Here is a 25,295-nt window from a genome sequence, read left to right as displayed (position 1 = left end):
CACACACACACAATGATAAATCATCATTTACAAACAGCTTCAGAGATTCAGGCAGAATTTATTGACTGTATGGCAGTGGAGAAATAAACTAAATAAATGAATAGCCGCTAACCACAAGGTACTTGGTGGCATTATGGCTTTATATGTGATATGGATCTCTTTGACTGAAATATCTTCCTTCATAAAATCTATCCTCCTTTCTTAGGATATTCATTACAAACATAATAGTTCTCAGACAAACAATATCCTTCATGAATTTGAGGAGAGATGCAAGATTCTAATAATGCTTTAACCAGTACATTTTTTTAAAAAAAAATATTCTTCAGTATGTGAAGTCCCCAAAACTGGTATTATTTTGGATTTTCAAAACTAGTGAGTAGATGTTGTTTTTCCCCAAAGTGTTCCTTTTCAATATTCAGTATCCTGTGTCATTATTCATCACATGTGAAAGGCATTTAATCTTTTCCTTAGTGTGAATGATATTTTTTTCTTTTATTTCTTTGGTGTCAATCTGTGCTGTGCTATTATTTCACCTTACTTAAGGGAAGATGAGAATGATTCAAAGCCAAAATAAGTTTTTAAAAATATTCAGTCACTCTACCAAGCCTTCCCCCTCTCTCTTGTCTCTCTGTATGTATGTCAACTGTCCAGTTGGCAGATCCAGAAAAAGAAACTCCTGGGACATTATTTTACCAAGAATATAAACTTTACTGAATAAACCATATTGGCACAGATGAAGCAAAACCAGCTCTGGATTTCCCGCGCAAAAGCTAACATAGTTTCCCTATGGGCCACCCACAGTCCGTTATGTCCACAAATCATTTCCATTCATTTTGTTATGGAAACCAGCAAGACACAGTAGGCCATCTGCTCGATGTGTCTCACAGGAACCAACAATTCTCAGGTGCAATTCCCTCCACCCTTGAATTCTATCCCATCTCCTCCCTTTTCTTTGTCAAACTGTGAGCGAGGCGGGATGTAGGTGAAAGTGAAGATCAGTCCTGTATGAAAGCTGGGTTCAGCTGTTACAAAGAAGGCAAGAGTAAGACCAAGTGAAAATAATCTGAAATAAGGAATTTGTGTATTGTATGATTAAATGAAAGAGACAGTGGTATCAGTTGCCCTGCATAAATTTAACAAATTCTTCTGCAACTGACCAGTTTCATACATTGAACAAAAAGAACAACAACCTGAAAACAATCCAAAATTACTTTTTTGAAAATGAAACCAAAGGTGTGGGCGTTTCAGTGGTGGGATTCAAATATGTGAACAACCGATTCTGTGAGTTCGTTCCGGCCTGGACAACAAAAAAGTAGCTACTGGTTCTGCCGAACTGGTGTGAATTGGCTGAATCCCAACACTGCCACTTTTCCATCCACATGTCAGGCAGTCTGAAAGATGATTGCCAATAATAGGACACAATCACTACCAAAGAGTGAGACAGTCACTGTCAGGAGAAACAAAGCTATTTTTACATCAACAAGCAATAGGAAGAAGGGAAAAAGGAGAGAGAGACAGAAAGATAGATACAGAGACAGAGAAAGAGACAGAAAGAGACAAAGAGAGACAGAGAAATTCAAAACTGGAAGATGAAATGAAGTTCAAGTTCTTGCTAATGGAAAGATACCTGTTTTGCATTTCCAGAGATAACGCAAAACTATAATTGCAGAATTTTCTTTATACTTTATTTCTGAAAAGGCTGGAAGCTTACAACATGCTATAGACACACACCTTATGTGAGTGGAACAGTCCTCTGCCATTCATTAAGCTATCTGCAGTTAACACTAATCTATTTAAACTATTTGTGTTCTTTCAATTACCCCAAAACAATTCTTGTTTGAAAGGCGACATTTTTAGTATGATCTGCAGTTTCTAGATAAGTCAGTCAATGCTTCACACAAGGATTTATAGGAGATTTAAACAAATAATGTCCAAAACCCTTGAAGGACTTAAAAAGTAACTGTATTAAGATAATTGAATCTTAGAGCTGGAAAAGGCTATTTAGGCTATTAAGTGAATGAATCCAAATGAAAACATCCCAGATAGATGTCTATTTAGTCTCTTCTTAAATACATCCAATGAAAGAGGGTCAGAATCCATAATTCCATACTCTGCAGCCCTTGAATAAGGGAGACTCGATGTTTAGTTTTGTGACTCAATTATCTTTAATATGTATTCAAATATATTTAAAGAATGCTATTAAAGAATTAAATATTTAAATTGTATTTAAATACATATTTAAAGAATGCTATATTATCCCCCATCCTTAGTCCTTTTCTTCAAGGCTCAACATAATTAACTCCTTTATGGGGCTTAGATTTTAGTTCTCTGATTCCCTTAATCTGAACCAACTTCTTTGAATTCTTAAAGTGAAGTGCCAGGACTGAAAACAATGAAGAAGGTGGTCTGAGCAATCCAGAATAAAACCGAACAATGTTTTTTCCATTCAGAAATTAAGATTCTGTTTACCCAGCCTAAAACTGTTTTTTTTGGGGGGGGGGTTCTTTTTTCTTTTCTTTTTTGCAGCCGCATCACATTTCTGGCTAATACTTCATTTGCAATCAAGTACCACTTCCAGATTATTTTCACGTGCCATTATCAAACAGAACACTCCCTATCCTAGCCCTTATTTTATCTCATTTGTCTCAGATAAATTTTATTCTGTTACTTTCAGACCATTTGTCTAACCTATCAAGTTACTTGGGGGTTTTTATTCTGTTTTCCAGGGTATCATCTATGCCAGCTAATTTGATAAATATTCTCTCTGCCTCTTAATCCAGATAAAATGAAGAAGAAGAAAAAAGAACAGTGGAAGATCCAGGACCAAGCTTCATGGCATCCCACTAGATACTTGTCTCCAGTTTGACAAGAAACTACGCATGAGCACTCTTTGACTATATTTTTCAAGCCAGCTATCTATCTACATGTCATGCCAAAGATCCCACACTTAACTAGCTTGCTAATAAGCATACTGTGAACTTTTTAGTTAAATCTGTTGCTGAAGTCAATTAAAAGAAAGGCAAAGCGGGCTTCCTCTTCTTGAAATCAGTTCTTTAATTATGAATCATGTAGGTCTATTACCTAGTTATATATCTAAATAATGTGCTACCTTTAACCAGTGCTTTTTTTCTTAAAAAAAAAAAAAAAAAAGGTGCCGTAACTCTGTTCTGGGCATTCTGTGAGAAAAAAAGCCACGCCTTTAACCAACCAGATATATGGCATCGCTGATAACTGATGTCAACATCTCAAAGTTGACACAATCAAGTTTCTGAATGGTCTGAAAATCCAAAGTGCATATATACTGCTCAAAAAAATAAAGGGAACACAAACGTATAGGATCCTATATGTTTGTATTCCCTTTATTTTTGTGAGCAGTATACTTTTCTCTCATTTCCAACCACTTTTTCATGTACAATTCCTTCTTGCTATGACTCTCTTTGTTTATAGGCATTAATATTGTGGAAACTGCCATTCTACTGCATTTTATTGGCAGTTCAATACATTTTTATCTATTTAACATAACTTATATTTAGCAAACTGGGAACAAACAATCAGATTGTGACAAGGAGCGTCAGGACACAACAGAGGGAAGAGGCAAAGAAAAAATTTTTTTGGAGAGGTGGATTGAGGAGAACAATAATTACCAGCATTTAATGCTAGTGCCAGTGTTTCCAGTCCTCAAGCTCTTGAGTCCCTTTGATACTGTAAGATCTAGACTTATCAAAGGCCCATTTTGCTCAGGATAAGGCATGTCATATCATGTTATTTATAAAAAAAAAATAAAGACTGTAGATAGACAGACAGACAGACAGACAGGTCAATGTGCCTCCCTGAAAAGCACAGTTTGGTTGCATGCTTGCACAAACTCTTATACAAAATTCACTTATGGGAACACTGGCATGGACCAGTGTGGGCCAGGTGAAAGGGATCCTTCTCCTCCAAAATTTGTAGAGAAGGACACAGTTCAGGGACAGCTAAACAAGTTTCAAGGTGAAGATTGGTTTAAAAAGTACTGCTCAAAAACTGGTTGTCAGCAAGAAGCAAAGTATTATCATCTGGGCTGAGCTGGACTGGGAAAGCTGAACGTTTCTTAGACCATAAGCCTCCTGGCCCCTCTCATACCCCAAGAGTAACCTAAGTGCCCCCCCCAATATATAAAATAGAAAAAAAATATTAAAAACAAATCAGAGATTGAATTTTATTTTGGTTCTCTGCCTGCCATGAGGATGAAGAAGGCAAGTTTTGTAGATTGAACAAATCTTTTGGGATTTGTTCAACTTGAGAGAACATCCACTTTTTTCCTACTTCTTCAACTGCTTTTTTTTTTTTTTTTTTTGCCTTCCGCCTTCCAGCTTATTGATTAATTCACAAAGAAACAGCTCACACTGCTTCTGGAAACACTATTTGTCTCAGCTGTCAGCCCAGTGTGCTATCAATACATAAGTGCCAAAACAAGTGTACATTTTGTATTTTATCCTCTGCAGACACAGGCATAACTTGTGATTCATCAACAAATTCATCACCAGCTGCCTAATTATCATATAATTTCTAGATTTCTTAATGTATGAAGTAATTTTATTTATTTTTAATAGAAAACAGAAAGAAATGTGTAGTTGCTTGAATGTTTTGTGTAATTTCATTATGTGTTGATTAAAATTTGTTTCAAGCAGACCGAACTAGATGAAAGAATTAGCTGTAACATCACATGCAATGAACGGTGTAAGGCTTGCAAAACTCACATTTTGAGTTTGCTGAACTGAAAATATGCTTTGAAAATTGGTCTAATGAGCATAGAGGAGCCACATGTGATAACTTCAATGGGAAAGGAACACTGAAAAAAGAATTACAGACTGCATCACCACTCGGTAGATATTTACAGCTGGTAAAATTTACCAGCATATATTGCAGAACATAAAATTTAATTACATATTGCAAGATATCAATAGTAGGATATTTGAGGAATTCAAGCTTGTGCTAGAAGTTCAGCAAATATGCAGATTAGAACCAGGATGTGCAGATCAATAAAAATAGGTCAGCATGAATAAGATGACATTCCAGTTAGATGGATATTTAGGATGAAAAAGATCTGTATAACTTTGGATTGCTTACTGTTTCTGTACGCAGTGTCTCCCCAGGCACATCTCTTTCTTTTTTACAATGTAATTACTCCTATTTGTTCCAAGCTTTTTGAGAGATGAAATTAGTCAGATAGAAGCTTATGGTGCTTAACCATCCTGTCTCCCAATTGGAATTTACTCCTTTGTTTGATAGCCAAACCATTTTTCTGCTCCAGCAGAAGGGGAGGCTGAGGACAATTGCCTTTGGGTAAATGAAGAAGACATAATTCTCCCTCTTGTAACTATCTACTCAGTATCTGAACCTGTCTGGAAAATAGGAAAGCCTTCCCAATAAAGATCATTGCTTAATGTTTCGTAATATAGAGTCATCTTGATTTATAGTACTAGCAATCATTGGTAGTCCTATACTCCATAACAAATTTCTGTAATTCTCTTTTGAAACCATCCTGGTTGGCAACCATTTAATGTGGTCTTTTGTGTATTTCCAACCAATGGTATGCGAAACTTTCTTGCTCTGTTCAAATAGCTTTAATTAGATTAAGGGGAAATAATGTGCAGTTTCAATGGATGGTGTAAAAATATCATGCAGAATGTATTTCCTCACCTTGTCTCTAAACTAAAAATATCCTGGACCTATAATCAATCTTGATCATTTTAGATGCTCTTTTCTTGAGATTTTTTTTTAAATACAGAAATAGAGTGGGAAAAAGTCATAAATTAACATATGTAAAAGTGACAGAATGGAAACAAATGAATGTGTTATTTTAAAGATTCTAGCTGGGGAACATAGCTATCATAAAGCTTTGCCTGAAGAATGATACATTCCGGTTTGGGATGTTTTTCTTCTTCTCCTGCATACACCATTTTAGAAGGGGCACACATGGAGCACTGAAAGATGAAGGAGATATCTGCTTAGGAAGCCAGATCAGACAAATCAATTCTAGTGATCAGTGGTGGACAGATGTTGCTGCTAGAATACAGGAACCATTTGTGCTTCAGTTTGAGATGCAGACAACACAGACTTATCTGCAACAGCCTATGCCTATTTTCAACAGTGAAAGGGACACAGGGCAGAAAATATCCTGCAGCCACACACATTTGCACTACTCAGGTGACCCTGAACACAGGTAAATCTCCACATGGCCTCAATGACTCTCTAAAACAGGGGTGTCAAACTGCTGGCCCGTGGGCCAGACACGTCATCTGGAAGCCATGCCCACCCTATTGCCGGCAATGGTGAAACTGTCCTGATACGTTGTGCGACATCATGTGACGTCGTGAGTTTGACATGTCTGCTCTAAAAGAATACAAATGCTCAGCTGTCTTCAAGGAATATAAATCCTTCCATTCCCCACCATCCAGTCAGAGCTGTAGAAGCTTATTGGGTGAGAAGCAAAATGTCTTCAGTTGCATCCTGAAAAAGCACCTTTGGGATAACCATAACCTGGATGACTGAGAACCTCCATAGACAGTTATCTCATTTTCTTAAACACTAAGGCCATCTGGACTGTTTTTAATCTCAATTATATTTTATGTTTTAGAGCAATGAGCTCTCTTATAGCTCTAACAACTTTTCTTTAATCGCCAGGAAGATTCAGTAGGACCTGAACCTTAGTGCTGATAGTCTCAGTGTTCTCAAAAGTCTCAGTTTGATCTAAAAAGTTTTACTTGAGATGGTCATAGTCAATAAATCTTTTTAATTCAATTTCGTTTTACTTCTTATGTTTTATCTTTATTTTTAACTTTTATATTGTGTAAGGCAGATCAATGACTAAAAATAAAGTTATTTCACTCTGCTGACTGTATGCATCTCTTGTGGGAAATGTAGATTAAGCAAACATGAAACTTTCCTAGCCTGATATCATAAAATTGTCCTGGAAAATTCCCAATGTCCAAAATTACTAATTTTCCCATTTTGTTGCCCCTCTGGCTGCAAATATTAGGAGCTTCAGTTTCAACTCATATGGAAAGTGCCAAGTTGGGAAATGAACTCCTATTCAAGCACAAGGATCAGGAATTAGGCCTATTAATCTATCTATTCAGCCTTTTTGCTGAGTAGGAGAATCCTCAAAATTAAGTCATCAAAGAATATATTCATGGCTACATTGTTATAAGAAAATGTTTAATAAAGTGGCTAAAGACTTTGTGGGTTGAATGAATCATACAAATATGCAGTATTTCTTTGTTTAAGCAATTCAAGTAACTAAAAAATTGCTATCAATCTGAACAAAGGAGTTCCATTTTCTCACAACTTTGATGATGTGAGAGCACAGAATTAAGATGGAGAGACCTTTGCAAAGAAAGGAGCTTGGGCCCCAGCAATAAAATTTGTAAACCATCGTGACGGAAAAAATACCTATTATTGTTAAATATCCAGAGAGGAAAGGAAGATTAATACCTGATTCAGGTATTAGTCAGCATCTTTAGCTCCATCTTTGCGTCTCAGCCAACGTTGGAGGCAGATGGAAAGTGCCTTTAGTTAAAAGGATAACTCTGTCTTCATTCATATTAAGACTTGCTTTTGGAAAGTTAGTAGAATTATTCCACAAGATTTGAAAAAAGTATGGATGAACCTATTTGATTGGATGTCTGTTTTTTAAAATACATTTGTTTAAGTCAAATAATTTTCACATTCTTGTTTTTTTGCGATATTATTCTTATTTTGCCAACAATTGTAAGATGCCTGGGAAGGAGAAATTTATCATGAAATCAATAACAACAACAACAATAACTATTGTTAGATTCAGTTAATTTTTATTAAAGAAGTTTCTTTAGAAAACAAAAACAAAACAAATTTAAAGAAAAAAGGAAAGCAAAGCAAAAGAAAAGTGATAAGACAAGACAAGAAAGATATAAAAAAGTGACCTCTTTACAGCAATTGTAAATATATTATTATTTTATCCTCTCTCTCTAAAATTACACCAGGGCTTCCTTTTTTCCATATTCTACCCTTGCTAATAACAAAACCCATAAATTACAATGTCTATGGAGATTCTCAGTCATCCAGGTCATGGTCATCCCAAGGTGCTTTTCCAAGAGGCAACTGGAATTTCATCCCAACCAAAGAATCCCTAAGACCCCCACCGACCCACCCAGACTCAGATAGGCAAGTCTCCTTACTAACACTGTTTATGTTATCTAGTTAGGGTAATGAAACGTCTGAAAGAAAACAAGCAAGCTCAGAGAGCAAAAAGGACCCCTCAAATTGTGTTTTATTATACTTATCTGTTACAAGGACTTGCATGAAAACTATATTAAACTTTAATTGATGGAATAACTGGTAGTTTGAATGAGTCTTATGCTATTCTGTTTTGAATGCAAATCATTATATAACTCTCAGGGTAGCCAAATTTTGTGTAGCTGCTGGGAAAATGTGACAACAAATAATTCAACCATGATACTTTAGATGGCATAGTTCCACCCAGAACATAATTATATTTTATTAACTCATGTTTGCTTTTTATCTCTGATCATAAATAAAGATATGTATGTATTTCCAAATGATTTTCAGCCTCAAAAAGAGTTTTCAAAAGTTAGCAGGGAAGACTGAGAGAGAATCCACATTTTGCTTCCAAAGCCAAGAATTTTCCTTTCCTCTTAGGAGGAAAACATAGCCCATGCTATTCCAATAGGGCATAGGATACTTTCCTAATTCAAACATCTTCATGCTGTTTGGAAATACTTGGCTTTATAATGGAAACAAGCAAAGGAGCCAATTTATACCCACTTGAGATGGATAATAATTTGGTTTTTTTTAATCATTTGGATTTGTAAGTCTAAGTAGTTATTATCATTTCCAAATTTCCTCAAAAGAAGGATGGAAAATATTTGTTTAGAAAAGTTTTTGGGTTTTTTTGGAAACAAAAAAAACTGAAAGTGGGAGAAAGTGATACTGACAGATTTGTCCATCAAAGCAGAGAGCAATAATAATAATAATAATAATAATAATAATAATAATAATAATAATAATAATAATAATAATAATGCAAAAACTGGTGGGATCATAAAATAGAGAAAGTCATAGAAAATGATAAAATTAAACTGCTCTGGGACTTCAGAATCCAGACAAGCACCTGCAACATAACACTCCAGACTTAACAATTGTCAATAAGGAAGACAAAAAAGTCTGGATAGTGGATGTGGCAGGGCCTGGAGACAGCAGAATAGACGAGAAAGAACTGGAGAAGATAACAAAATACAAAGACCTACAAATAGAAATAGAAAGCAAGGGTAGTACCAATAGTGATAGGCTCCTTGGGTGCAATCCCAAAACAACTGGAGCACCACTTGAACACCATTGGCATTGACAAATTCGCTATTAGTCAATTGCAAAAGGTGGCCTTACTAGGAACTGCTTCCATCCTGCAATGATATCTGTAATACCATCAAACATCCACATCTGCCTATCCCAGGTCCTGGGTAAGGATTCGATAGGTAGACAAAATGCCAAATCCAGTATGAATATCTGGCTGACTATGCGATGATCCATAATAATAATAATAACCCCCTGCTCAAGCAGGAACCCTACACCATTTCAGACAAGTGGCTGACCAGTCTCTTCTTAAAAACTTCCAGTGTTGGAGCATTCACCACTTCTGGAGGCAGATTGTTCCACTGGTTAATTTTTCTAACTGTCAGGAAGTTTCTCCTTAGTTCTAGGTTGCTTCTCTCCTTGATCAGTTTCCATCCATTGCTTCTCTTCCTGCCTTCAGGCACCTTGGAGAATACCTTGACTCCCTCTTCTTTGTGGCAGCCCCTGAGATACTGGAACACTGCTATCATGTCCCCCCTCATCCTTCTCTTCATTATACTAGACATACCCAATTCCAGCAACCGTTCCTTGTATGTTTTAGTCCCCTAATCATCTTTGTTGCTCTTCTCTGTACTCTTTCTAGAGTCTCAGCATCTTTTTTACATTGTGGTGACCAAAACTGGATGCCGTATTCCAAGTGTGTCCTTACCAAGGCATTGTAAAGTAGTATTAATACTTCATGTGATCTTGATTCTATCCCTCTGTTAATGCAGCCCAGCACTGTGTTGGCTTTTTTGGCAGCTGCAGCACACTGCTGGCTCATATTTAAGTGATTGTCTACTAGGACTCCGAGATCCCTCTCACAGTTACTACTATTGAGCAAGGTACCCCCTATACTATACCTGTACATTTGGTTTTTCTTGCCTAAATGTAATTTGATTTGCTGGCTATGAAAATCTGAGTTAAGTCTTGCTTGTTTGATATCCTGCCTCTCAACGCTGCTGAAATAATGGTCCATCATCCTATTGGGCTAGAAGTGGAGAATTGACTTAAGAAAAAGATGGCTTGCTCCAAGTCATCTCATGAGTTTCTATGCATGGGTATGAGTATGGATGACAATCTGATTTTTTTTTCCTAGTTAAATAAATAAATAGGATTAGTAATTTTTCCCCTTCACAGTTTTTTTTTTTAAAATGTTAGAAATACTAAATTTGGTTAGTACTGTTGGGTGCAAGTGTGGTTCAACATTTTTTAAAAAAATGTATGCTAGTATTTATAAATTCATCTATAATAAGAGATGCAAAATTATTATATTGGAATATAAAAATGAAATTGACAGATTGACTTAGCACCATTAATCCAGAAGAGTAAAGTTAAATACAAAAATGGGGGAATTTGGAGTGCTTTTTTAATTTCCTCAAAAATCAAGATAAGACTAAGGTAATCCTAATTATCCTATTTTTCATTTCCCTTACTGTTTTACCATGATAACATACATGCAAACCTCAGTTAATCTAGAAACCTAAGCAGGGGCTAGTGTTGGGAAACTACTGCATAACACCCAGAAATCAAGCATAGCTTTGCCCATGGAAATCACCCAGTGAATGAGTTTAATTTTCTTATTTAATTCAATGCAAACCTACCAATGTTGCTGCATCTCAGGACATATATAAAATAGGCTAGTCCCTAGTTTTTTACACTGACCACTGAGTCTTTGCAATAATTGCTATCAAATCCTAAAGAGATAAGGTCATCTATCTTAATTCAAAAGTTGACAAATTGATTCATTCAGAAGAAAAATAAAGTTCTTTTTTGACCAAGCTATTTAAATGTAAATGTTCTCTTGCCCAGAATTTGGCAGATATACTTGCTTTTGCTTTCTTTTTCTCAACTTAGTTCATTTTTGTTATAGGGGGAAAAAGCCATTCCAATCATCCTAATGGGAAGTAAAACATTTAAGAGACTTTCATTGAAATTATGACTCTACTTAAATTGAAGGGTCCAATAACAGATTGTGGGTTAGTGCACTCACCTTAACTTAACTTTTATCCATTGCTCAGTTATATTAAATTTGTTCATGTCTGTATGAATAAACATACATAGATAGATAGATAGATAGATAGATAGATAGATAGATAGATAGAGATAGATAGATAGATGATATACATACACAAAGACACATTTGTCATCTTCAGGCTGGTGTTTTATAAATAAAGATGACTGTGCAACAATTATATATATATAGGAGCCATTGCTCCTAGAAGCACAAAGCCGAAAACACCAGCCTGAAGATGACGAATGGGACTTTGTCGCAATGTCGCCAAGACACTTCCAATTTTACGCGGGAGAAAACCCAAATAACCAAAGACTTACATACAAATACCCGCGAAAATAAACACCACGATAAAAATAAACAAGACCATTTAATATAAACAAACAAGACCGTTTAATATAAACAAACTTGTAAGTGAAAGAGTTACTGAGCTTTCGTCAGTCAGACTGCCGACGTCATCAGAGTTGGAATGCTAGGTGATTAGGAAGCCTGCCTATATAGCTGCCTGTCTCTGTGCCCGGCTTCTCAAGCGCGTCATCGGCCCATTGATTGTGTTAATCTGCAATGTGCTAAGTTAATTCACACCCGGCAGCCTGTTGGTGGACCTTGTAGTTGTGTTCAGATGCTCCATTGCTTTTCTAGTGTGCATGTGGGCACCTGGGGGGCAGCTGTCAAGCTGTCTCTGCTCCTTATCTCTCTCCCCTCTTATTTTTGGAGCGATCTCTCAATCTGCATTTAAAATGCCCTGTAGGGCTGTCATCCTCCCCTAAGGCCACCATTGTTTCCCCCGTAGCTCCCTCTCCCTAATCCTGCGAAGAGCAGCTGTTTGGATGTTCCTGCTCCCTATTCTGAGCCACTTCTGTGTGTCTGTTTCGAACACCCGATCTTGACACATCGTTAGTTTATCATCTTCTCCCATAGCAGCCATTGCCACCTCATCTGTAGCCCTGTTGCTCCAATCTTGCCGGTTGCTATCTTGTTGTGGTGTCCCCTGTCCCCTGTCCCCTTTTGCCGGTCCTCCCTGGGGATCGCAGCTTCCCCATTTGTAAAGCCATGGTCCTGCTTTTGCACCATGCAGGATGGCCATCTGCTCCATGGATTGCAATGTTGTCTTTCCCACCTTCTAAGAGTCTGGTATACCAGTAGGAGGTCTATATGACGGTTGATGGAATTCTCATCCGAAAGCCAGGCTTCTTTAAGAAGGCGACCACCCTTAGTGGTCTCACGGGATATGGCCTGTGCATTTTCCAGATCGAAAGTGGGCCCACACTTGTGAACGCTGCTCCTTTTAATTGCCAGTTCATGTTCATGGATCCTAGTCTTGAGCCTTTTAGCTGTTTCCCCAAAGTAATTGCAGGGGCAGTTCCTGCAATTAATTCTATAGACTATGGAAGACTGTTCACCGTTGGGGAGTGGCTCTTTGGGATGCATGATCTTAGCTCTTAGAGTCTATATATAGACTCCAGTAACTGGAGAAGATGTGGAAAGTAAAGGCCAAAATGGTCCCAGCTGTGGTAGGAGCACTTAGAGCACTTTTTACATACTGTATAATACTGTATACATACTATATAATAACAGTACATAGAAATATATGCAGCCTAACACTATATTATGTGTAGATATAATATGTTGTATTATTATTTACTATTTCACTTCACTATTTTTTCAGTTGGAAAATTCCTTGAATTTATAACAATTAGCAGCATTTGCAAATTTGTCTTTTCCAGGAGTATCACAGGAGTTCTAAATACATGTTATCTCTGTGGAATCACAGAAACGAATTTTCAATAGGTTCTATTATAGTCAAATATTTTCACCCGTAAATGGCTTACTAATAATCAGTAAGAACATTAACTTAACCTGAAGAAAGAACACCATCTAGTGATGGTGAACGATTTTCCAACTATTGTCATTAGGAACCATAAAAATAGAAAGAGTTGGGCAAAATAAAACCTTACTTATTTTTGCTACCTGTATGTGTGGGCTCATAGAAGAATAACATTTTTAAGTACATTTAGTGTCTAGTTAATAAAAGAAGAGATTTAAGAGGTCTTTGTAAGGGGGAAAAATCATATGATTGCCTCCTATACAAATGTTACCCCAGTCAAAAACCTCTGTGGAAATTAAATGAAAATCAGGATCCTACAGAGAAGGCTCCATCTTTTATCATAATTGTTTTAACTCAGAAAAGAAAGTGATCTGAAGAGAGGCCTTCAAGTTAGCTTCAGCTGGATGAAGATGTCCTTTAAATAACCCAGTTCTAAATAATTCAGAGCACAATTAATGCACATTTATTGAGAAATATTGTCTTGGTAGGTTAGTGGGGTTTATGAATTATAAATATATACAAAGAACCATGGCCTCTTGATATTATATACAGGTGAGATTTAAATGCCTACTACAATTTCAGGGGCATTCATCTGCTGCAAAGGATAAGACATTTTCCAAGGCTATGCAAGAATTGACATCAATATTATTATTTTTTCAGAGGGAAAGGAGTTACTGTAAAGCAGTGATGGTGAATCTTTTAGAGACTGAGTGCCCAAAAATCACCCGGCCCGCACCCGCTCTGTGCCTGCTCTACCCCCCCCCGCCTGCTCCTGCTCTGCCCCAGCCCCGCCCACCCACTGCCTCCACGGCTCGCCACAGCAGATTGCCCAGGCAGCCCTGCAGCCATGGCAGCAGCATCGTGCAATGGAGTGCAAGGGCGGAGTCTTGTCCCTGCTGCCCAGCTGCCATGTCCTTGGCTGCTCCTTGCGGGCTGTGCCCGGGGGGCAACTTTTCTCCGGGGGAACTGCTGGGGGGAGGCAGGGCTTGGGCGATAGCATGCATGCCCACAGAGAGGGCTCTGAGTGCCACCTCTGGCACGCCTGCCATAGGTTCACCACCACTGCTATAAAGGATAGGACCAAGCAGCATTTCAAATTCCAAAGAGAAAAGATCCACAAGGCACCTCCTGACAACTGCTTTGTCAACTCTTCAGTCAGCCTAAAGTACTTACATAACATCTTTATTGTTCATTATGGTATATGTATATATGTATGTATTATTTCAATGAATCATTTGAATAAGTCCATTTGATCTTGACTACAACGTAAACTGCCTTGGGTTCTTTTCAGAAGAACAGGAGCAAGACCCCAATTAATTGAAAGCAATTTGAAACCTTACTTTAATCCTCTGGATTTAATTTGGAGAGTTCAGGAATTACTCCTTCTTTATCCGATAAAGGGAAATATTAACTTGGATAATTATTATAGTATACTCAGAATACCTAGCTTCCATGACTGATGTGTCTAAAGTTCCATGCTGATGCTTCATTCACAGAGCAAAATCACCATCTAGTGGATGATTATGGCATATCTTGCAAGCCACACTGGCATAAATAAACATTCTTTTAAAGCAAGCAGCCACATCCTATGGCAAGCTAGATGCAATTCTTTGAAATCCTTTGGAAAGTTGTATCTGCATGAAATGTATATGTGAATGACAAAATATATGGGAATATGTTCTTTATTAATCAACAAAAATTTAATCAGGCTCCATTTAGTCTCTCTCTTTGTCTGTTTAGCAAGTTTATAAAATTATTTGAAGAGTTCATTCATTGAGGATTCCTGGACAGCAATGACAACAATATTTCTTTTTATCAGATACAACGTCTGGACACTATCCCATGGCTTAAGGTTTATGTGGATTTCAAATAACATGCTAGAGATATTCATTCTTAAGGAGAATGAACATGCTGTGATTACATGTAGGCGGATTAACTATCGTGCTATCTTTAAAGATTCTTGGAAAATATAATTTGTCCCAGTTGTAGCAGGTACTGAACTTTATTACTCCTTTCTGGCAATATTTCTTTTGTGATCAGTTTGTTTCTGTCGCAGTTCAAAATGTTGCATTTCTTTAAATTTTGAACAGCTTGCATACAAGTTCTCTGGTATAATTCTGCCTGTTAATTACAATTAAGTTGGAAAGTCTTCTTGTTGTATCTCAGCCATGGTGGAAGTGTAGTTGACTAGGAAATTATATAGAACTTCAGATTAATCAACCAGTGTTTGGGAACACAATATTTGGTTAGTTATATTGCGACCTTTGCTTGTCACCTGCCAGTCACTAAAGGCAATTTTATCTTTTATCTCTATATCTATCTATCATCTATCTATCTATCTATCTATCTATCTATCTATCTATCTATCTATCTATCTATCTATCTATATCTATCTTATCTATCCATCCACCCAGCATATTGTAAGGCCAGCCATCTCGCAAAAGCATGATTCTGGGCATCATACAGCAATTAATAAAAAAGAAAACCAATAAATATATAAAAGCATTCATTGTTAAAATCTATAAAGAAGCACATGAGCAATTATCTGTTTGTTAAAAGTAACAAGAAGACTTAAAGTCTCCAAAAGAATATTACTAATAGGGAAAATAGGCCTTAAAATGACAACTAGGATTCAGTATAAGCAACTGAATGATACAATATATATATAAAGGATAGTTCAAAAGCAAATAAAAGGGATAATAAAACAAAGCATCTCTTTGCAGAGTTGAACTTTGGGCCATGTGACTATGACAATCAGCATGGATGAGTTTTAAAAGGATGAGTTTAAAGTTAGACATATCTATGCTAAATAAGGCTATTAAAGACTACTAATTATGATGACTATCTATTACTTTTCTATTGGGACAGTAAGCCTCTGAACATAATTTTTCGTGAGCCATGAATTAGAAATTGCAATTGTATTCTTACACAGGTAGTCCTCGACTTATGACCACATTTGAACCCCATTTGAAAAGCCTCAATTTACAGCTTTTCTTGTCACAATTGTTAAGTGAATCACTACAGTTAAGTTAATAACACAGTTGTTAAGTGAATCTGGCTTTCCCGTTGATTTTCCCGTTGTCAGAAGGGGATCACATGACCTCGGAACACAGCAACTGTCATAAACGAGTCAGTAGCCAAGCATCTGAAATTTCATCATGTAACCATGAGGATGCTGCAAAGACTGTAAGTGTGAAAAATGGTCATAAGTCACTTTTTTCAGTGCCATTGTAACTTCAAACAGTCACTAAATGAACAGTTGTAAGTCAATGACAGATGTACTTTATGTAGGTCTCACATCTGGCTAACAATTGAGGCACACTGTTTTGGATAAGCCGTTCTAGGTTTATGCCAATTTACTTATGTAACTCAGGAACTTTCCGTACAGGTAATCCATTGCATGATAAGGTCATCATAATGGTTTGTAAACAACTGTAGTTTATCAGAGTAGACACATACATATGTATGTATATGTCTCTGGGTGTGAGACAGAGAGAAAGAGATGAGTGTCATACTGTTTTTACACCAAAGAAAGAATATGTAATAACAACATCTTCACACTTATACAGCATTCCATTCATATTTTGCTTTTTTTAAAAAAAAATAAACTTGCTAAGAATTATAAATGAAGAAAATAAAAGTCAATACAAACTACCAACAATACAAACAAGAAATAGGAAAGGAAAGGAAAGGAAAGGAAAGGAAAGGAAAGGAAAGGAAAGGAAAGGAAAGGAAAGGAAAGGAAAGGAAGGGTGGTGTGACACTGAAGAAAAAAAGGAGAAGGGGAAGGGGAAAGAAAAAAGAAATAACTTCTGCCTTCATCCCAGCAGATAAAAACACTTTTAATAGCGGATCAGTGTCTCTAAATAAAACATAATCTCTCTTCTTATCATAGTAGGTCACTAGATAAAGAAATCCCAACTCTACCCCAACCTCTAATCTGTTTTTATCTTTCCAGGATCCGTATACTCAGCACTCTTTTGCTGCCTTCTCAAAAAACATATGGTTAAAACGTTTAAAATCAAATTTATGCTATCATCTTTTAAAGAGGTGGAAACTCACCTGATTAATACAGTAAAACCTTGCCAGTTTGAAGGATCTTATATAAGAAGAGTCTTATATAAAAAAGAATACCACAAAATGATTAAAATACAAGGCTCGGTTGAGCTTAATGTCTAAGGCTGCTTTGTGAATGTAAGGTTGATGCAGTCCTGTTTCTCAGCCATGCTAATCATTATTACTTGCTGTTTATATATACACTTATGCACCAGAGTCAAATTCTGTGTATGTCCAATTACACTTGGTCAATAAAGCTATTCTATTCTGTTCTGTTCTGTTCCTTTCTGTTCCATTCTCATATAAATAGCAATTTCCATAGTCTATTCATGAAGCATGGCTGTCCAGAATCATGTGGATGATCTCACTCTCTCTCCTTTGTTCTGGAAAGAATATGCCAGCTTGGATCTAGCATCCAGCAGCAATTCCCTTCACAAAAAATGTCTTGCTAGCCCACAAAGTATAAGCTCACCATAGTGCCCCATTCATATTTTGCTTTATCATGAAACTCTATAGGTAGTCCTTGACTTAACCATTGTGGAGCCTGCCCAACACAGCCATAAACTGCAAGACCCTAAAATGGGTCACCCATGTGATCAATCCAAATCTATCTTTCTTGTGCTGGTCACTAAGCAAATGCTACTGTCATAAAATGAAGGCTGCAGTCATAAAATGAGCATTGTGGTTTAAAATCAAGCCTGCGGTTCTAAAGCAAACAAACTAATGGTTTGTTATGGGCTATTTTTGCCAAAATAAATGCCAGTTTTCAGCAAAACCTTCATGAATCATGGTCTCGTGACTGTGGGATGCTGCAAACAGCCATAAATATGGGCCAGTTGCCCAGCCCCAATATGCAGTTATGTGATTTTGGGGACCTCATTAGAGGCAGTCAGAACTTCAGAATAAGGTACTCCCAAGTAAGTCCATCGTCACTTTGAATGGTTGCTAAGCAACTGATCATGTTGAAGACTACCTCTATCCACATGTACATTTTCCACATCAAATTATTTCCATGTCAGAAAAGAAATGTAATGATTTCAATTAATTATTAAATGGTATTCTTACATTTCTACTTCAAATAAACTTTTTGGCACAATATATATTTTCTTAGATTCTTGCTTAGATTCTTAGATTCTGTCTAAGCTAACTGGGGGGGGGGGAGAGAGAAGTCTTCAAGTGTGTGTGCATTTTATAACCCAAATATTATTTTAACATTTTTTTGTCGTTAGAGACAGAAATATCATCCTATCCATTTTACAGTTACTTTGAATTTCATACAGTTAAGGGAATCTTTTTACAATTTTCAGCATCTGTTTTTTAAAAAAGCTTCCTATCTTGAATAAAAAATGAAGCCCTAATATAAATCAAGCTTAACAAAGGGGAAAAAAAACAACCCTATGCTTTTCATTTCAAGAACACATCTGTCTGTTGAGGTGCATTGTGAGCTTAGCATTAGTGATCTAGGAGTTATTTTAACTGTGGCTTGGCTCCAGCTTGATATATTGGTTATTTTTATATATGGTGGGCCATTTGTGTGACTGATTCCACAATTCACGCCACCTGCTGAAGGACATCTTTTGAAACAGACCTCAGAGCTGTATTCTCAAGATAAAAACAATTGGATAAAAGTACCTTTCTGAAAAGAGGACTCTCAATTACATTTTTTCTCCCAGAATTGCTTGCACAAACCAATTGGCTGGTTACTGGTAGAAATGAAACAGAGAAAAAAAAAATGATAGAATTCAGGTGTCAGGGCGCAGCATTAAAACCATTTCTTATACTTAGCAAATGGTGAATGTTGTCTCAAATTCGAGCATATGAACAAAATATAGGACAAAGCAGAAAATGGCCAGGTAACAGGGGTCAGAAAAAGAGAGTTGCTAATGCCTGCAGACAGCACAGACAATTTACATGATATTGTTATTTTAGAAAGCACAGGACTCCATTCCCCTCAAGTTGCTCAGGTCTCACCATTTTAAAGATGATAAGCACTCAAAAGAGCACAGTATACATAAGAACTATTGAGGTACAAAATGGAAAACCAGGGTAGATTCACAAAATCCAAAACAGAGAGCAAATAGACCAACCTTGCCAACAGAAGGGAGGAGGATAGGACATATAATCAGCTTTGGAGGAGTGAATCCAGTGGCATTGATTTTTCAATGTCTCATCACCTACTGAGAAAGAACAGGTAGAGATATAGGATGTAAGGTTATATTTCCCATTTGCCTATCATTCGGCCTGGCCTTGGTTTAGATTGCCAACTTCACATCCTCCTCTCTTCCTTGCAGAGGAAGACATATACTCTCTGACTTTGGTAGGATATAGTTAAGAAATATTTAGCCAGCCTTGACAATCCCTATAAGGAATTTCCTTGGCATAAACAGCTTCCAGATCTAGTTATAAAGCTTGCTTCAAAACGCTTAGGAATGCTCTTGATCTCTCTTTCACATGTACACACCCAGAACACATAAACTTGTAATAGTTACAAGACAGACATATTTGGAAGGCTCCAGATATGGGAAGGTTAATACAACTGCTTGCTGAAAATTGTCCCCCTTTTGCATTTATTGGGAAGCATATTAGTTATAGAAAAGGGGTGGAAAAAACAGGGTAATTGTATGAGTAATAATAATATATGCTGCTAAGCTTATTAAACAACAAACTCATGTACTTCCCCAAACACATCCTTTCAGAGCAAGGATATGTGATATCTTCAGGATGATACTAGAGATGAGTTTGAGAAGATCTTGATTGCTTTCTGGGTCTATAAAGGACAAGCAATGAAGTCATGTACAAGGAGTTGAAGATTAGTTTCACTTTTGTAATAAACCCCACTAGGAGTGTTTTGGCCCATGCAAATTTATCAGAAGCTAAAATAATGGTAGGCTTAGATAAACAAATAACCAGGTTTGAAGGTTTCTCACACTCCCAAATACTGTTTTTTTTTCCCATAATGGATGAGAATAAACCTGAATGTGCTCTGATACATGCTGCTGTTCTCACATATATCATATTGTGACAATGAGGATGCAATTATTTACTATAATGACAGCTGAAAATAAAAGAACATACCTCTTTTTATTTAAATATATATATGTAGGTCTTTGGTTATTCGGGTTTTCTCCCACATAAAATTGGAAGTGGTCTTGGCGATGTTTCGACAAAGTCCCATTCGTCATCTTCAGGCTGGTGTTTTCAGCTTCGTGCTTCGAGGAGCAAGCTCCTCGAAGAGCATTGCTCCTTGAAGCACGAAGCTGAAAACACCAGCCTGAAAATGATGAATGGGACTTCGTCGAAACGTCGCCAAGACACTTCCAATTTTATGTAGGAGAAAACCCGAATAACCAAAGACCTACATACAAACACCCGCGAAAACCTCAGAAATATATATATATGCAGGTCTTGGCATATTCGGGTCTTTTCCTGTGTAAGATTGAGAGTATCTTGGTGATGTTTCGATGAGGTCCCACTCGTCATCTTCAGGCTGGGGTCTTCGGCTTTGTGCTTGTGCGAGCAAAGTGTGATCGGAGCTGCCGTCTCTCTATAAATATTGGTGGGGGTGTTTAGAGTGCTGGCTTAGTTGCTCTCCCATCAGTGAAGAGATCAAACAAAGAATCATCCCCAGAGAGAAATCATCCAGATGCCCCAAGCTCTATGGCTTCCCCAAGATTCACAAAGAAGGAACACCACTCAGACCCATAGTCAGCTCCATAGGCTCACCTCTACAGAATCTTGCCAAATTTCTCGCCAAAAAACTTCAGCCAGACACAGAATCCATCTCCTCACACGCACAAAACTCACTCCACTTCATAGAAACAATAAAGAAACAAAACCTACAACCCAGCGACCTACTTGTGAACTTCAATGTCACATCCCTTTTCACCCAAGTGCCTATCAAAGAAGCCTTGACAGCTATCCAAAACAAATACAACCCCCCTAAGCACATCCTAGATCTGACCAACCACTGCCTAACCAACACATACTTCATCCACAATGGACAAAGATACAAACAGATATATGTGTGTGTGTGTGTGTGTGTGTGTGTATTAACTAAAATCTTGAGACTCATGGAGAAAGATTAACATCTTATATGGAAGCTAATACAACTGAAGGTCATCTAAAGCATGCAATCTTGCTGACACAGTACAGGAAAAATATTATTATCCTTCTTTATATTGATTTCTTCACCAAGCATAAAGTTTATGCTGGAATCCTTGCTCTGGTGAAGGGGCATTTTTACTTAATATACTATCTCTCCACTGTTGAGTAATAAATGTTCTTTTTAAAAGATAATCCAACTATGTGGATGACTTCCATTCCCTTTTTTAATTTTGAGAATTTGGTGACCTCCTGGAAGAACTGCTAACTGCTCAATGATCTACTGATCTGTAAAGGTCAAGGTGAAGCAATCAGTATGGCTTTCCTTTGTAGTCCCCCCAAATAACCACAAGTAGCTGAAGACATTTCCCATAATATGAAAGAAATTGTGCGTGCTAACATTTTATTAAGACTGTACTTTTAAGAATCTGTGACCGGTGTGATCCTGCAATTGAAATGCCATATGCTACAGTATATAGTAGGGGGGAATAGATTTAATGCTATAGGTCTGACAAACCTGATCCATTTGGTTCCGTTTGGAAGTAGATTCTATTTTGACAGAGACATCTTCCATACGTTCCAATGCAAGCTGAAAGTCAATTGCCTTAATGATTTCATGATTGCTTGGTAAGTTTAATTAACAAAGGAAGCACCTAGAATGATGCCAATCTCCCATACCTATTTCATCCCGGTACTAGTCCATGGCCTGTTGGGAACTGGGCCAGATAGCAAAGGTGAGCTGAGCAGCAAGGGAGCAAGGGAAGCTTTATCTGTATGTGCATCCATTCCCTAGCACTAGCTTCACTGCCTCAACTCCACTTCAGATCATCAGGCATTAGATTCTCATTGGAGCATGAACCCTACTTGAAACTGTGCATGCGAGGAATCTAGATTGCACACTCCTCTTCTCCCTCCCAGTCCAGGAAAAATTTTCTTCCATGAAACCTGTTCCTGGTGCCAAAAAGCTTTGGGACCACTGTTCTACGTATTGTTGAAGATGAATATCTGCAGGGAGGAAACTTCACATATCAAGGGTTCTACACTATTGAAAATTCTGCAGAATCAGGATTCCAGATTACATCAAAGTCTTAGGTGTACATAGGAAGGTTCTCCCCTTGCAGAGATGATTATGAGTAGCTCCTATATTTTTAGAGGTAGGGATAAGCAGTGTAGTTTCACTCTCTTTCATATTCATTCAATGCATAAAGGAGATTTCTGACAAGAGCATAATTGCAGCAAACTTTCTTTGACAACAAGGTCAGAAAGAAAGCCACTACCTCTTGGAAGACAGTGATAAAAGACCACCTGCCTATACAGGGCATCTTCCATTCCATTATTGATTTCTGTCCAGTGACCTTAGCCAAAAAAAAAAAAATCATTACAATAAAAAAAATGTTAAAACTATGTATGATGAAGTGCAGAAAGTACACAGTGATGAACAACATAAACATAAGCAAATTATAGTCTCATCAGTGCAGGGAGAGAGGAACAGTTCATCAACCCAATATCATTGGCCTCACACTGATTCAGCAAAACTTCTTTCTGCTTTGAGCTTGCTATCCAGGGTCACCATTGACAAAAGTTGCCCGGCTCCATAGACAAAGTTTCCCTTTGAGAAATTACAGCTGGCTATAAATGCTTTTCATCTCAATTTAGGCCAAATGGCCTAATCAAATAACCAATTCTCTTAAATATGTTCTTATCCAATCATTGAGGTTTCAATAATGAGATATACACACAGAGAGAGAAACACACACACACACACAAACACACACAGAGAGAGGGGGGAGGGAGAGAGAAAGGGAGACTGTAAAATCATATACATATGGAATAAAATCTTGAACTTGCATAGAAGAAAATCATAAGTAAGGATTCCATAAGAGTAAGGGCAAGTGAAAGGATGGCAACCTGGATTTAACTTGATTGTTCCACATTCTCTGTCCATATTACTATATATTCCTGTCCACAAAAGAAAACATTGACAAGAATATGCAAGTTTACTATTTCAATGTTGATTACTATGTAAGAGAAACTATAATAGATACTATTGGATCTCTTCTTGTGGTCCTTTCTCATCTGCCACCATCAAAAGGTTTTTGAACTGCCCAACCTTGGGAATGTCCAGCTATTTCAAAACAACTTGTATATGATTTTGGTATTTGAGGCTTTGAGGTTTTCTTAAAGTCCCTTGTTCTGTGGCCTTTTTCCTCAGTTGTTTTTGTGACAGGTAGTGACAATATTTGTTACTCTAAATGAAAATGAGCAACATATTTATAAAACCCAGTCTAAGTAACATTCTGGAATACTGGATTGCCAAGTTAATTTGGAATCTCTTTGGTGGCGTTTGGACAACCATTAAATGAATGTTCAAGAAGGGACAGGAGACTGAATTAGCCTCTATATGATTCAGTAAGTCAATGCACATGATATTATATGAGAAAATTGGAAGGCACTTTACCCTAAGACTGGTTATTGATTCTACATTGTGACAAGGCTTCAGGCAGGGAAGTTTTAATCATAATTGAAGACATTAAGGAATTAATCTTTTGTCTCTGAAGCTGGTATTTTATCACAGAGCAACATGAGCAGCAATAACCTTTTTAACCTAGTGTCTTCCAGATGTCCAGGGAGTTGAACCTCAGCATCTTTGAGGAGCACCTGGTTAAAAAAAAGACTGAAAGAATCTATTATTTTAAATTGGTCAGAGCAAACTTTGCCTGAACTGCTCCAATCAGCCTATAGAGGGCGCCTTCCAACCACAGAAAAGAATGCTAGGCATAATTGACTGTTAATCCCTGCCTTTCAGCAATTCCCACTTATAGGAGACTCCAAAGTGCATATGCATCACCCTCTATGAGCAGCTCAGGCAGCATGAATTACTGATTGTAAGGAGCCAAGAGCAGTGTCCTTTGGAAGGAGACTGTTTTCTGAGCTCTAATCTTTCACTAAGGATGTTATACAAGTTGGGGGGGGGGAATGCATGAGTGAAGGTCACAAATAAGTCTTTCTGACATTTTGCTTTTAGTCTCAAGTCAGTGAGCAATTTGGTTTTGTAAATTTTAACCGTGAAAATATTTAACCTTCAAAATTGATGGCCGAGGGCAGGGTTTTCCAACCTTGGCAACTTTAAGAAGCATGGACTTCAACTCCCAGAATTCCCCAGCTGGCTGGGGATTCTGGGATTTGAAAACCATGCTTCTTAAAGTTACCAAGGTTGGGAAATCCTGGTCTAAGGCAGTAGCAAGAGGGATGGGACATAATCAAATAACAACTATTTCTGCCCATTAGCTGCTAGAACAATTATATATTTTCATCCCTCAGTATACGTGCGTATACACCCAGCCTTAACTGTGAAAATGCAGCATGACATAGTTACTTTAAAAAAATTAACCCAAGGCAATTAATCAAACACCATACTGTATGCAATGAGATTATAGTTCAATATTGTGCCTGTGATGCTAGGACAAATGTATGCAGGGTCTAGGAAGGGAAATACACACCTCAGTTCCTGCAGCACTCAAATTGGCCAACTCCCTTCCTTGTGTAGGGATGAGGTTTTTTTATTGCTAGTGTGAAATCACTATTTTTCCCCCCTTCCTGTCTTCACCATCTTCCACAAAGAAAAACAAGATACCTGGAAGTTGAATTCACAAAATCTGATGACTTTTGCAAGGAACTCATATTCCATGCTTTATTACAGCCAATGAAAAGGGCTTCTCTGTTTCCTTGTTATTTCTTTCCCTATCCAGAAGATTCCACTTTGATTTTGGGGCTTAGGAAAGTAGTGAGAGAAGAAACCCCTAATTTAAGTATGTTTATGGGTATTAAATAAAGCCGAATTTATTTTCTGCTCCATATCTTCTGTCATCCAAATTCCTAAGTCACAAAGAACTGGTAGATTATAAAGAATATCACTCAACTTTTACC

The sequence above is a fragment of the Crotalus tigris genome, unplaced genomic scaffold (genome assembly GCF_016545835.1).
Source record: "Crotalus tigris isolate CLP2741 ecotype Arizona unplaced genomic scaffold, ASM1654583v1 scf7180000017536.10889498, whole genome shotgun sequence".
NCBI classification, from domain to species: domain Eukaryota; kingdom Metazoa; phylum Chordata; class Lepidosauria; order Squamata; family Viperidae; genus Crotalus; species Crotalus tigris.
This window is presented reverse-complemented; position numbering follows the sequence as displayed.